This window comes from Callithrix jacchus, chromosome 10, assembly GCF_049354715.1.
Source record: "Callithrix jacchus isolate 240 chromosome 10, calJac240_pri, whole genome shotgun sequence".
Classification (NCBI taxonomy): Eukaryota; Metazoa; Chordata; class Mammalia; order Primates; family Cebidae; genus Callithrix; species Callithrix jacchus.
The window spans coordinates 109119195-109132617 of record NC_133511.1 but is presented as its reverse complement, the minus strand read 5'-3'; the positions used below and the strand labels follow the sequence as shown (position 1 = coordinate 109132617).

At 43.6% G+C, this 13423-nt stretch overlaps 1 protein-coding gene across 1 annotated transcript in view; it reads right to left on the bottom strand.

Annotated features, from left to right (window-relative positions):
* The window catches only part of EXT2 (exostosin glycosyltransferase 2), a 151790-nt gene extending 143449 nt beyond the window's left edge, over nt 1-8341 (bottom strand). The window contains exon 1 of the mRNA XM_002755201.7: nt 8167-8341. The gene's annotated coding sequence lies outside the window, so the exon portion shown is untranslated. The remainder of the gene's footprint in view (nt 1-8166) is intronic.
* Nucleotides 8342-13423: the final 5082 nt, after the last annotated feature.

Below are 13423 nucleotides of genomic sequence, written 5' to 3'. Positions count from 1 at the left end.
ACAGCAAGCTGAGATTGTGGCACTGCACTCCAGCCCAGGTGACACAGTGAGATTCCATGTCAAAAAAAAAAAATCTGTTTTCATTCCCTTAGTCATTCAAACCATTACTGAGCTCCCATCATGTACTGTGAAGGAAACAAAGATGAAAGCAAAGACCCTACTCTAACGAGGGAGAGAACACAAAACTATAAAAAAAGAATGTAAAAACAGCACTAGGAAAATATCGATAAAGTACAAAAGAGTATCAGTAAGAAAAAAATTAATCTTTCATCTTTAAATACAATATACAGTGATGATTTGTAATGAGGGTGATGGTTGCATTTAGATGAACGGAAGAAATAAAGAAAGGAGGCCGAGGCGGGTGGATCACAAGGTCAAGAGATTGAGACCATCCTGGTCAACGTGGTGACACCCCGTCTCTACTGAAAATACAAAAATTAGCTGGGCAAGCTACTCAGGAGGCTGAGGCAGAATTGCTTGAACCCAGGAGGTGGAGGTTGCAGTAAGCCGAGATCGCGCCATTGCACTCCATCCAGTCTGGGTAACAACAGCGAAACTCCGGCTCGAAAAAAAAAAGAAAGAAAGAAAGAAAGGAATGAGGCAGGAGAGAGGGAGGGAAGAAGAGAAAGAGAGAGAGAGAAGGGAGACAGGGAGGAAAAGGGCCAATGTGGTAGATTCATTCACAAAGACAAACACCAACAATTCTTTCCATCCCTGAATCTGCATGGCACTTCTCCAAACAAAATGTAGAATCCATGTCCCCTCCCCATGAATCTAGGCTAGCTTTACGATTTGCTTTGACCAAGAAAAGGTGGCTGAAGTGATGTTCTGGGACTTCTGAGCGCTGGACTTGAGAGGCCCTATAGTGTCTGCCTTTGCACTCTTGAAATAAAGTTTCACAAGACAACATTTAAGCTGTGTACTGTGAGTATACAGTATTAGCCACAGAGCATGCAATGAACCCTCCATTTTCCTAATCTGTTATTCTATGGCTTTTGAAAAAATTCTAGCCATAACCTCCTAGATCAATTATACAACCCAATAATGGATGCTGCATAGTTTAAAAATACTGTTTCCATATATAACAAAACTGAGGTTAAGGGAACAAAAATGGTATTCACACATGAGCTTTACAAATTTTTATAAGTTGCAGATTAACTATAAAAAAGACATCTCACAACAAAATGAAACCAAAGGTAACAAGAAAATAATAAATAAAAGCACAGAAATTAATTTAAAAACAAAACTAGAAATGGTCAACAAGGCTAAAAGTTGTCTTTTTAAAAACAGACTAATAAAATTCTGGTAAGATTAATCAAGAATTCAAGGAAAAAAAAGGTGCAAATAAACACCTGAAAAGGGGAACACAACTCTAAATGCTGCATATATTTAAAAGATAAGATGATATCGATGAAATTATGCCAATAAATTTGAAAACTCAGATAACATGGAAAAAATTATTTTAAAATATACTTATCAAAAGCATCTCAAGGAGAAACAGCAGCTCTGAGTAGTTCTATAACATTAAAGAAACCAAACCAAAAGTTTAAAAATCTCCCTATAAAGAAAATTCCAGGCCCAAAAAATTTTCCAAGTTCTACCAAATATTCAAGAAATGATAATTCCAATTTTCCACAAATTATTCCAGAGTTCAGAAAGAAAGAGGAAGCACTCCATAGCTCCTTTTAGGAGGCTAGCATAGGCTTCATACCAAAACCTTAGAACAGTGGTGCTTAAAGCATGCTTCAGGCACCCCAGGCCCTTTCAAAGGGATATACTAGTTTAATACTGACATTTGCTTTTTTCACTTCCATTTTCCAGAGGCTACATGACTTTTGACACTGCAACAGACTGAATGTAGAAGCAGATATGATAATCCAACTATGTTCTGTTAAGTTTTTCCAAAAATGATAAAAGATACCAATTCACCATCTCAAGATGCTAAACTGAGCAGAATATATATACAAAGAAAATGCTACCTAGATGTATCAAACCCAAACTGCTAAAAAGAAAGTTAAAGAAGAATATTAAAAGCAGCCAAAGGGGAGAAAAATCTATTCAAGGTAGATCTTAAAACTAAACATAAAAGGAAAAAGTATAAAATATTTAGAACACAATAGAGAATATCAATGACATCTGGCAGAGAATGATTTCCAAAACAAAATATGAAAAGCACCAACCATTAAGAATTTTCCATCAAAAACACAATAAGGAAGGAAAAAGGCAAGCTGAAGGCCTGAAGAATATATTTGCAGCTCATATAACCAATAAGGACTTGCAACCAGAATAAACAACTGTATGAAGCAATAAGAAAAAAAAAAAAAAAAAAAAAAAAACAGAAAACCAGAGAAAACTCACTTAAACAGGAATTTCACAGAAAAGGAAAAAAAGAGCACTTAAACATATAAAAAGATGTTTAGTCTCATTAAAAGTCATGGAAAGTAAAACCACAATGAGATTCATACCCAACAGCATAGGCAAACATAAGGGTCAAACACCACCAAGTATTGTTGGAGGAGACATGGAACCACAGGAACTGACTCCAGAGTCCCAAGCGGCCTCAGCAGAAGCTCTGGAAAGAAGAGGGAGCTGACACCCACTATGTAAGAGTCTTAAACATCACATTTTACTTGCTACCTGTCATAGTTTGAGTCCCCTCACACACACCACCCCCTCCCTCCAAAAAAGACAGAGACAAAGACAGGAGTGCAAATTGTCTATTTACTTGGGAGGTGATCTCAGAAAGCCACAGTGAGGGACATGCAGCAGGGCAAAGCCAATAAAGAGTGTGTTCTCAGGCTGGTTACTGCAGAGTGCCACTGGGGCTCCTAAGGCTACCAGGGGCCCTCTGAAGGCTCATTTAGACTACAGCTGATCCCTAAGCAGGATGGGAGGCTAGAGCATTTATCTGCAACACCTAGCCACTATTGACTGAGAGTTGCCTGGTACTGGTATCAGCTCAGACCCTATACCTGACAGCTCTATAAAGGACTACATATTATATTTTCTTTGCTGAACAGCTAGACTAATAAAGATCTGCAGTTCCCTTGAGAAAGGATGGGAGAATGTCTATCTATATGTGCAGGAATGTTGCAAGATCTTTCTCAAAACAGATCCAGCCTCTCCTTGAAATTGAATTGAAATTCATGGGATATGAGTTCAAGAAGTGGCTCATATCTGAAAATGAGGTAAGAGATAGTGAGTTTTCCATTGTGGCAGCTGACATCAATCTTCTACTTGCCAGCTCTTAATTTTTTCTGTTTTACTAATTGTACAGGTCAAGCAGCACCATGGCCAGCTGCCAATCTTAGAAACACCATGCTTTATTCGCACCATAGTGGGTTAAGATTCCCCAGCTGGGAGTCCAGCCTTGCTGCTCATTCTGGGCACTATGTCTACTTTGTCTCTGATGGTTAACTGCCACCATCTGGCCTTTGCTACTTCAGAATCCTATCATCCTCATTGATACTTGGGAACCCAGTTCCATAGTAACATCTTTTTTTTTTGGGATGGAGTTTCACTCTTGTTACCCAGGCTAGAGTGCAATGGCGGGATCTTGGCTCACCGCAACCTCCGCCTCCTGGGTTCAGGCAATTCTCCTGCCTCAGCCTCCTGAGTAGCTGGGATTACAGGCACGCACCACCATGCCCAGCTGATTTTTTGTATTTTTAGTAGAGACGGGGTTTCACCATGTTGACCAGGATGGTCTCGATCTCTTGACCTCGTGATCTACCCGCCTCGGCCTCCCAAAGTGCTGGGATTACAGGCGTGAGCCACCACGCCTGGCCAGTAACATTTTCTAAGGTCAATCTTGTCCTACAGAGAACGGCCAACACTGAGCTCAAAGATTCAGGTCCCCTCACTGGGCATTCCATATTAGCAGAGTGAAAGGAACAGGCCCTCCCAGGAACATAGGCAGGAGGTACAGGTGATTCCTTCCCCAATACTCTGCCAAGATAGTTCTGAGGCCTCCACCTCATTTATTGCAGTCCAAAGTATCTTGACTTTCATTAGCACCATGACGTTTTAGGCCAGATAACTCTTTTTTGTGGGGAGCTCTTCTGTACATTAGAGGTGGCTGAACAGCATCCCTACTCAGTAGAAGCCGGAAGCAACCCCCAGCTGCAATAACCAAAAATATATCCAGACATTGCCAAATATCCCTTGGGGAGGCAAAATCAGCCCTGGTTGCAAACCACTGGTATGGGTCACTGTTGTGTCCAAGCTTCGAGGAGCCTGCCCAGCCTCATACAAGACTGGCTCCAGCTGTCTGGCTAGGTCACCAAATCCTGAATCATGAGAGACTGCTTTCCTGTCAACAGGTTCTCTCCTCTGCAGCTTTATATTCCACCACTACCACCTTCTTTGGTCTAACACCCTAAGACTTTCCCCACCCCACCCCCGCCGTGTTTCCCTAGTTTCTGTTGGTCCCTATTAGCCACGTCCTGTAGCTCCTTGAGAAACTGTCCTTTCCTGATCAGGCAATGCTGAGATCTGAGGAGAGGGGGAGGCAGATCTTGAGGAGGACAAGGATCATATGGTGAAGCATCTGCTCAAGTGAGAGCTCTGCAGTGTTCAAGCAAGGAGAGACTACTGTCCTCTGCATCAGAGAGGTGCATACCTGTGGCCCAAGGAATCTAAGAAAATCTGGAAATTCAAAGTTCTCAATGCCTCCACCCAAATATCTCCGTCCAGGTCTCAGGGTCTCACATCTTGCTACGATCACCCTGATTTCACAGAGGCAACCTGTCAAGGCTGTGCATTCAGCTTCCTTTGCAGTTCTGCCACAAGTATAATTAAATTCTGGGCCTGACCTTCAACAGAGCCTAACCTTGAGGTGGAATAAACGATAAAAGAAATGAGGGGTGAAGGATGAGAAATGAAAGGGGAAATGCCCCTTACTAAGCAGTGCTTCAGAGAGAGAGGATCTTCTCTGTGAGCACCCACATCACCTTTTACACACTCCATTCTAGCACTTACCACATTTTATGAATTGGTTATGTGCAAGTCTGTCTCTTCTACTGGTTGTGATTTTTCCTGTAATCAGTTATTCATCTCTGCTCAGTATTCCTAGCACCTAATGCCAAATCTGAAACATATATTTAAGCCAGGCACAGTGGCACATACCTGTAACCCCAGAACTTTGGGAGACTGAAGCAGAAGGATCACTTGAATCTAGCAATTTGAGACCAGCCTGGACAACATAGCGAGACCCTGTCTCTACTAAAAAACACAAAAAATTAGCCAAGTGTAGTGGTGCACAAATATACTCCCAGCTACTCAGGAGGCTGAGGTAGGAGGGTTTCTTGAACCCGGGAGGTTGAGGCTGCAGTGAGCCACATCACAGCTCTCAAGCCCAGGTGTTAATGGAGACCCTGTCTCCAAGGAAAAAAAAGAAAACAGAACATATTTAATATAAGCATAAACATTTGTTGAATGAACAAATGTCTCTATCCTTCCCAGCTCCATAGCTATATACAGTTTAGCATATAAGTTTTGAGTTATTATATGTGATGACCTCTGATTATTATCTTTCCTAAATAGGAAGGAATTTCCAAAGGAGGAGGGGGAATGACTAGATATTTCCACAGACTGAATTTTCTGTACCCATCCCTAAACACCCTCCCCTCCCACTACCTGTCATACACAAACATATCCAAAGAGCACCATTACTCTCACCACCCCTGCCTTTATAAACCTGTGCTACACTGGACCCCTTTTGTAAAACTGTCAGCCTAGACTGAAGTCACAGCGCTCCTGACTCAGGACACTCCAACCTTACCCTGTAACACACAGAACCCATCCTCCCAGCAACAGTTTTCACATGCTGAAACACAAAGATGGAATATCTCCAACCCATCATCCAAGGAAACAAGTTATAATCTTTCTGTCCAACGAGATTGCTCCCTGCCACCAAGAAGTTAAAAGCCCCGGAAGACGGCAGACTGAAAGGAATCTTCTACTAATGAATGTTTATTCCATATAATACCATAACCTGGATCAAAACAAGGATTTCAGCCCTACAAACTTTATCACCTTGAAACACATCAAACATGCCCCTGCAAAACACCAGAATCATCTGGCTAGCCGTCAAGCGCTGAGTCACTGGAAAAGTCTTTTAACCGCAATCTATTGTGAGGATGAGATGCATTTTCTGTTCCTGGAATTCTTTATTCCTAAAATTGGCTTGAATAACCTTTCCTTGGTGCTTCAAGTTATAGCCAATCCACTTAGTCCAATGTTTTGAGTCACAGTCTCTTGTCTTAACCTGTATATTTTATTTTTTTTATTTTTTTGAGACAGAGTCTCACTCTGTCACCCAGGCTGGAGTGCAGCGGCACAATCTCAGCTCACTGCAACCTCTGCCTCCTGGGTTCAAGCAATCCTCCCGCCTCAGCCTTCCAAGTAGCTGGAATTACAAGCGTCTGCCACCACACCTGGCTTTTTTTTTTTTTTTTTTTTGTATTTTTAATAGAGATGGGGTTTCACCATGTTGGCCAGGCTGATCTTGAACTCCTGCCCTCAAGTGATCCACCCACCTTGGCCTCCCAAAGTGTTGAGCCACCACACCTGGCCTCTTCTTAACCTTTTTAGAAAGGACCTTACAGCTGAACTCCCTGGTCCACAGTTATGCTGAATCTTAACCCAACCATTCCTAAAAACAGAGGAACCAAATATAAGCAAAAGGAAAAAAAGGCCACAATTCATTGCCTACTCGACAGGATTCTTTATAATTAAAGTTATGTTATGGCTAAATGCCCCTAAAAATTATTTTCAATTAAAAACCATGCCCTTTTAATTGTGAGAATTATAATACAATGTGCATCATTAAATAATTATCTAAACCTTCCTGAGCACTTACTACATGCCAGGTCTGTTTTAGGCACTTAATAGTCTTATTTAATATTCATAATAGTAGTATAAGCCAAGCTATCAATACCTTCATTTTACACACGGGGATAGCACAACAGAAAGTTTAAGTACCTGGCCCGATATGACACAACCAGAAATCCCAAAGCTAGGATTCACAGCATGGCAGTCTGGCCCCAAAGTTGATTATTCATTCATACCCTCACATGCAACCAGGAAGCTGAAGTTGGGGAAAGTGAATGATGGAAACAGAATCATCTATTTTACTACCGTGAATAGCCTTTGAGTTCTGCATGTTACAAACTAAGTCCAGTTAAAGCACTTAGAGCACTTACCTGACTTACAAGAAGAATTTAAATGGCCGTATTTCAAGACCACATCTTCACACAAATAAGTCAAGAACCTTTCTAGATTAGCATTGCCCAGTCAGTAACACCAAGCAATTCTTTGATTCTCAAAATTGTGTGTTTAGATCTGGTTCCCACTGTCTGTAACAAAGTCCCAAACACCCCTGGGCTTCAAGGCTAAGGTCAGAAACAGTGTGCTCTTGGCCACCTAGTCTCCAAGCTAACATGCCCCTGATCCCAGCCCGACACACCCCCAGGACACCTAGTCCCCGGCCTAACATGCCACCAGCAATCCGGTCCCCAGCCTAACATGCCACCAGCCACTGAGTCCCCAGCCTAACATGACACACACACACACACACACACACACACACACACACACACGCCCCAGCAACCCAGTCCGATGTCTAACACGCCTTCAGCCACCTAGTTAGTCCCTGGCCCAACATGCCCCCGGCCACGCAGTCCCCGACCACTTAGTCCCGGGCCACCCAGTCCCCGGCCTAACATGTCCCTGGCCCCTTCCCTGAGGCGCAGAACGTCCCCATGGGAGGAATCAGAGCCCTGTGGCTGGCGGGAAGGTGGCAGCAGGAAGGGAGAGGTCACGGCGGAGGGCGGAGGTTAAAGGGCGGGTCCCGGGAGGAAAGAAGGGAGCGGACTGGGGGCGAAGGTTGGCGTGGAGGACAGGTGGGTACCAAGATGCTGCAGGCGCGGCCGCGGTCGGGGAAGAAGGAGAAGCAGGCGTGGAAATCGGAGCGCTCCAAAAGCAAGCAGTCATTGTCACAGCCCCAGCGGGGCGGGGGATGACCGCTCGCAGCCCACGGGCCTCCACTGTGCCACCCCACGGCCGCTCTCCCTCCGACCCGATCCCGACCCAGCCGCGGCCCCAGGAGGCCCGATTCCCCGCCTCAGCGCCCGCCTGGCCGCCGCCCTGACGCGCCGCGCTTACCTCAGCCACGGCTGCCTCCCGTTCGGCCCCGCGCTCGGTCACCGGCTCATGCCGCGGGGCGCGGGGCACCTCTGCCCGGGTCTGATCGCGCCGAATCGCCAGCCGCCACCGCCAGGACCTAGTCCAGGGGAGCCAGCAGCCGGCGCCAGGCAGGCGACCGGGCTCCGGGGCGTCTGACACCAAGCGCACTGCGCATGCGGGAGCGGCCGGGGCCGCGCCCCCTGCTGGACAGGAGGAGTCAGGGCACCGCTGCAGTGTTTTCCCAGGCAGGCGCGCGAAGCTCGAGCTCCGCAGTGAAATAGCCTCATTCATAAAGAATCCGCAAACCCAAAGGAGACACCACACGTCGCTTATAAAACTAACAAATATGTAGACGTTTTACTATAATCAGTGCTGGTGAGCGTACAACATTCCTGGAGGGCAATTTGGTACTATCCATCAAATGGAAAATGCTGGTACCCTTCGTTCCAACAAGCTCTCCGTATAGTTTGTTCTGTGGACATTCTCAACAATATTTGTCAAAAATTTCCATGGCAGCATTCTTTCTAATCATAGGCAAATGCTAAATACAATCGAAATAAATTATGGAATTTGATTCGACTAGAATAATGTGAGAGAGTGCAATATATACGGGTAAGGAAATATCTCCAAGACATAAACAGCAGGCAAGTACGATCACTTTTAGGTAAAATATGCATATGCAAAAAAAAGAGGGAGAAATATATAAAGTAGGTGCTTATACTTAGGCATGTGTATAACTTTTTTTCTGGAAAGAATGCAAGAAGAAATGAACAGCTTTAGGTGGATTTGTCGAGGCAGAAATGGAAGCATTTATGGCCATGCAAGGTGGCTCACCCCTGTAATCTCAGAATTTGGGGAGGCCTAAACAGGAAGATCGCTTGAGCCCAAGAGTTTGAGTTCAGCCTGGGCAGCAGAGCAAGACCCTGTCTCCACAAAAACTAAAAAATTGGCCAGGCATCGTAGAACCTGCTTTTAGTCCTAACCACTCAGGAGGCAGAGGCAGGAGGATTGCTTGAGCGGAGGAGGTCAAGGCTGCAGTGAGGTGTAGTCGTGCCACTGCACTCCAACCTGGGCGACAGAACAAGACCCTGTCCCGCTGCAAACAAAGACAGCATTTTTGTGTTGTATCTTTCTGTATTGTTTACATGATTTAGTCCTATACGTGCACAGTAAAACCGCGGTCATAAAGCAGGAAGTGAAGTCTAAAACATTACATTTAAATTTAAATTCAGTGTAATGTCGTTGAGAGGTGAATGAAATGACCCCTGGACCTGGGTCTGGCTGCAGGATCCAAATCCTTTTTGGTCCCAGATGTACTTTGGCGCCATCTGGTGGAAGTTTTCACTGACAGCTTAAATATTCATGGGAATAATTCTGAGACTAGATAATAACTGAGGCTTCCGGCAGCAAGCATGATTCCAGGGATATGTTTGTGAATTTAATACCTGCTTATCGCAGATCTGGGGAGATCTGGATGAGAGCATTCTGGGAAAAAGACATTCATGTTCTGCTTCTCCGCATCCAAAGGAACATAACTCTGCTCTCCAAATCCAAATCCCCCTTGCAAAAGATACAAAATTTAACACACATCCACCCCATTTGAGAACTGGACGGGTGGAGAGCAGTGACAATCACCCGTGGAAAGGTATCCAAATTCCTCTTATCCCAGGGAATATTGTTTTTACTTTTTAAAGTAAGTCAACAGTAGCTATCTGGGCTGGGAGATTGTGGCCTCTTTTTTCTTCTCCATATTTATCTGTATTTTAAAACACATATGCTTTTAACTATGTGAGGCATAGCCTTTGAGGAACGCTGCTTATCTTAGTTACTTTCTATAACCTTAAACTTGCCTAATGCCTGGGATATAGTAATTGCTCAGTAATTATTTGTTGGAGAAAGGATGCCTAGACACTGAGAGGAGCTACCTAGAAATAAGACAATAAGATTATTCAAAGCAGAAGGTAAAAAGTGGCATAGGAGAATATAAACAAAATGCCACAGAATTCAAAAAAGAAAGAGGTCACATCCAATTGGAAAGATTTCAATCAACAGTTGATAACTTTGTTAATCCTGGAGGATACTTACAATTTTGACAAGCAGAGAGGTGAAAAGGGCATTCCAGTTAGGGAAAGAAAGTTATGAGCATGGGTTAAAGAAGGAAAAGCAGCTGGGCAGAGTGGCTCACACCTGTAATCCCAGCACTTTGGGAGGCTGAGGCAGGAGGATTGAGACCACAAGTTCGAGACCAGCCTTGGCAACAAAGTGAGACCCTCCCCCCATCTCTGCAAAAAAAAAAAAAAAAAAAAAAAAAAAAATCAATAAATAAAAATAAAGAAGGAAAAGCGATCAGAAAGAGCAAGTGTTTTTCAATCTAGTGTGATTTACATAGTGTGGCTATATTTCTAGGCATAGAAACCATGCAAGTAATGGACATGGGAAAATATAGAAGCTGTGAAATTAGAAGCTACGTGATGCAAAAGCATCCAAGGATGACTTCAGAGAGGAGCAGGAAATAAATTATAAGCCAGGACCTGAAAGTTTCATAGTTAACAAAAGTCCAAATTTTATCTTCTTTATCCTCTACCTGAACATAAGGACCTCAGAACACTGAGCTCTTACTACTTTACTTTCATCTCATGTGGTATTGTTGATGGGTCTATTAGTTACACCTAGAGTTTTTTTGTTTTGTTTTGTTTTGAAATAGAGTCTCGCTCTGTTGCCCAAGATGGAGTGCAATGCTGCGATCTCAGCTCCCTGCAAACCCCTTCTCCGGGTTCAAACAATTCTCCTGCCTCAGCTTCCTGAATAGCTGGGATTACAGGCATGAGCCACCATGCCCGACTTGACAGAAGAAGACAGATCTGGGCTTCTGGGAAGGCGGAAAAGCAACTTAGTAGTTGGTGGCTGAAGGAGGAGACGCTGTAAAAAGATACTGCACTACTGACTTTGAAGGTACAGGGCAAAGCAAAGATTACACAGATACCCCCTTACCCAGCGAGTCGGGAAATGTGAAAGTCAGGGTTAGAAAGGGAATGGCTTTCATGGAAAATAGCGTCATCAGGGGAATGTGAGTTTCCAGTTAGGAGGAATAGCTGGTGTCGGGCTGAATCCCGCATTTAGCACTTCCTCTAAATACAGTTGGTTCTTGAACAACACAGGTTTAAACTTTGCAGGTCCACTTCCAGGAAGACGTTTTTCTATAAAAGTTACACCAGTGTGCCTGCTTCTCCAGCTTCCCTTTCCACCTCTTCTACCTATCCTGCCTCTTCCACTCCTGAGACAGCGAGACCAATCCCCCTTCCTTCTCCTCCTTAGCCTACTTAACATGAAGCTGAAGAGGATGAAGATTGTTATGATGATTTACTTCCACTTAATGAACAGTAACTATATTTTTCTTCCTCTTGATTTTCTTAATAACATTTTCTGTTGCTTACTTTATCATAAGAATACAGTATTTAATATACATAACATATAAAATACATTTAATAGACTATTTACATTATCAGCAAGGCTTCCAGTCAGCAGCACGCCATTAGTAGTTAAGTTTTGAGGGAGTCAAAAGTCATGAACAATTTTTCAACTGCTTAGGGGATTAGCACCCCAACTCCCATATTATTCAAGAGTAATAGAGGTATATAAGAATGGAAAAAGGTGGCCAGGCATGGTGGCTCATGCCTGTAATCTCAGCACTTTGGGAGGCCGAGGCAGGCAGATCACCTGAGGTCAGGAGTTCAAGACCAGCCTGGCCAACATGGTGAAACCCTGTCTTTAAAAAAAAAAAAAAGAAAAAGAAATGGAAAAAGGCATATTCCTTTTTTAAGTTATATTTTAAGTTCTGGGGTACATATGCAGAACGTGCAGGTTTGTGACATAGGTATACACGTGCCAAGGTGGTTTGCTGCATCCATCACCCCATCATCTACATTAGGTATTTCTCCTAATGCTATCCCTCCCCTAGCCCCCAACCCCGACAGGCCCCAGTGTGTGATGTTCTCCTCCCTGTGTTCATGTGTTATCATTGTTTAATACCCACTCACGAGTGAGAACATCTGGTGTTTGGTTTTCTGTTTTTGTGTCAGTTACCTGAGGATGATGGTTTCCAGCTTCAACCATGTCTCTGCAAAGGACATGAACTCATCCACAAAAGGCATATGAAGAAAAGGGCTTCATAATATAATTGATCCGTGGGATCTTAGGTTGGCTCAGCTTAAAATAGCAGTGGCAGGCAGGATGGCAGGCTAGAAAACACCTAACTGGGTGAAATATAAGGAATACCTTCTCAAGTGAATAGCTGAGTTCACATACACAAAAAGTAAGAAAGTGTCCAAAGTCAAAAATGAAGCTGAAATAGTAAAAATGACACTGAAGCTGCAGCTATTTTGCGTATACAAGGTATGGAGCTGATACAAAGAAACCCATAAAGCTGGGTCTTAAAGAACTACACCCAAAAGGGAATACTGGAAACATCTGCTCAACATCCACCAAAGAAACTTACCTGTCTTGTCCAGGGAGTGGAAAAAAGAAAAGAGTCTCACTGATGATCTTTACTACTCATGTCTCAGTCAGTTCGGGCTGCTGTGACAAAAAATACCAGAGACTGGGTGGCTTAAACAACAGAAATTTATTTCTCCCAGTTCTAGAGGCTGGGAAGTCCAAGATCAAGGTGCTGGCCAATTTGGTTCCTGATGAAAGCTCTTTTCCTTGTTTCCAGATGGTTACCTTCTTGCTGTATTCTCATATGGTGAAGAAAAAGACCTTTCTGTGTCTCTTCTTGTCAGGGCACTAATCTCACTCATGAGGATTCCATCTTCAAGACCTAGTTATATCCCAAAGGCCCCACCTCCAAATATCATCACACTGGGGATTAGGACTTCAGCATATGAATGAAGTGTGTGTGTGGTGGAGGGGATGGACATTCAGTTCATAGCAATCAAGCTTTATGACAATCTGGGGTTTGAATTTATACTACCAGCATGGTCTAGGAAGCTCCAGGCCAAGAGAGTAACATAAAGTATTCCCAGGTTGGTAGTGCTCGAAGACACCCACAGAAGGAAACAAATCCCCTCTGGAGGCCCATATCTCCAACACAAGCTGCCTAGGATTCTGACAAATGTGAACTCGCAATTCAGAACTACAAAGCATGTGAGGAAGCAAACCACTATGAGCAAGAGTCAGCAGAAGTCACAAACAGCAGCAATTTAACCCTCAAGAATCATATATAATTGAATTATGATAT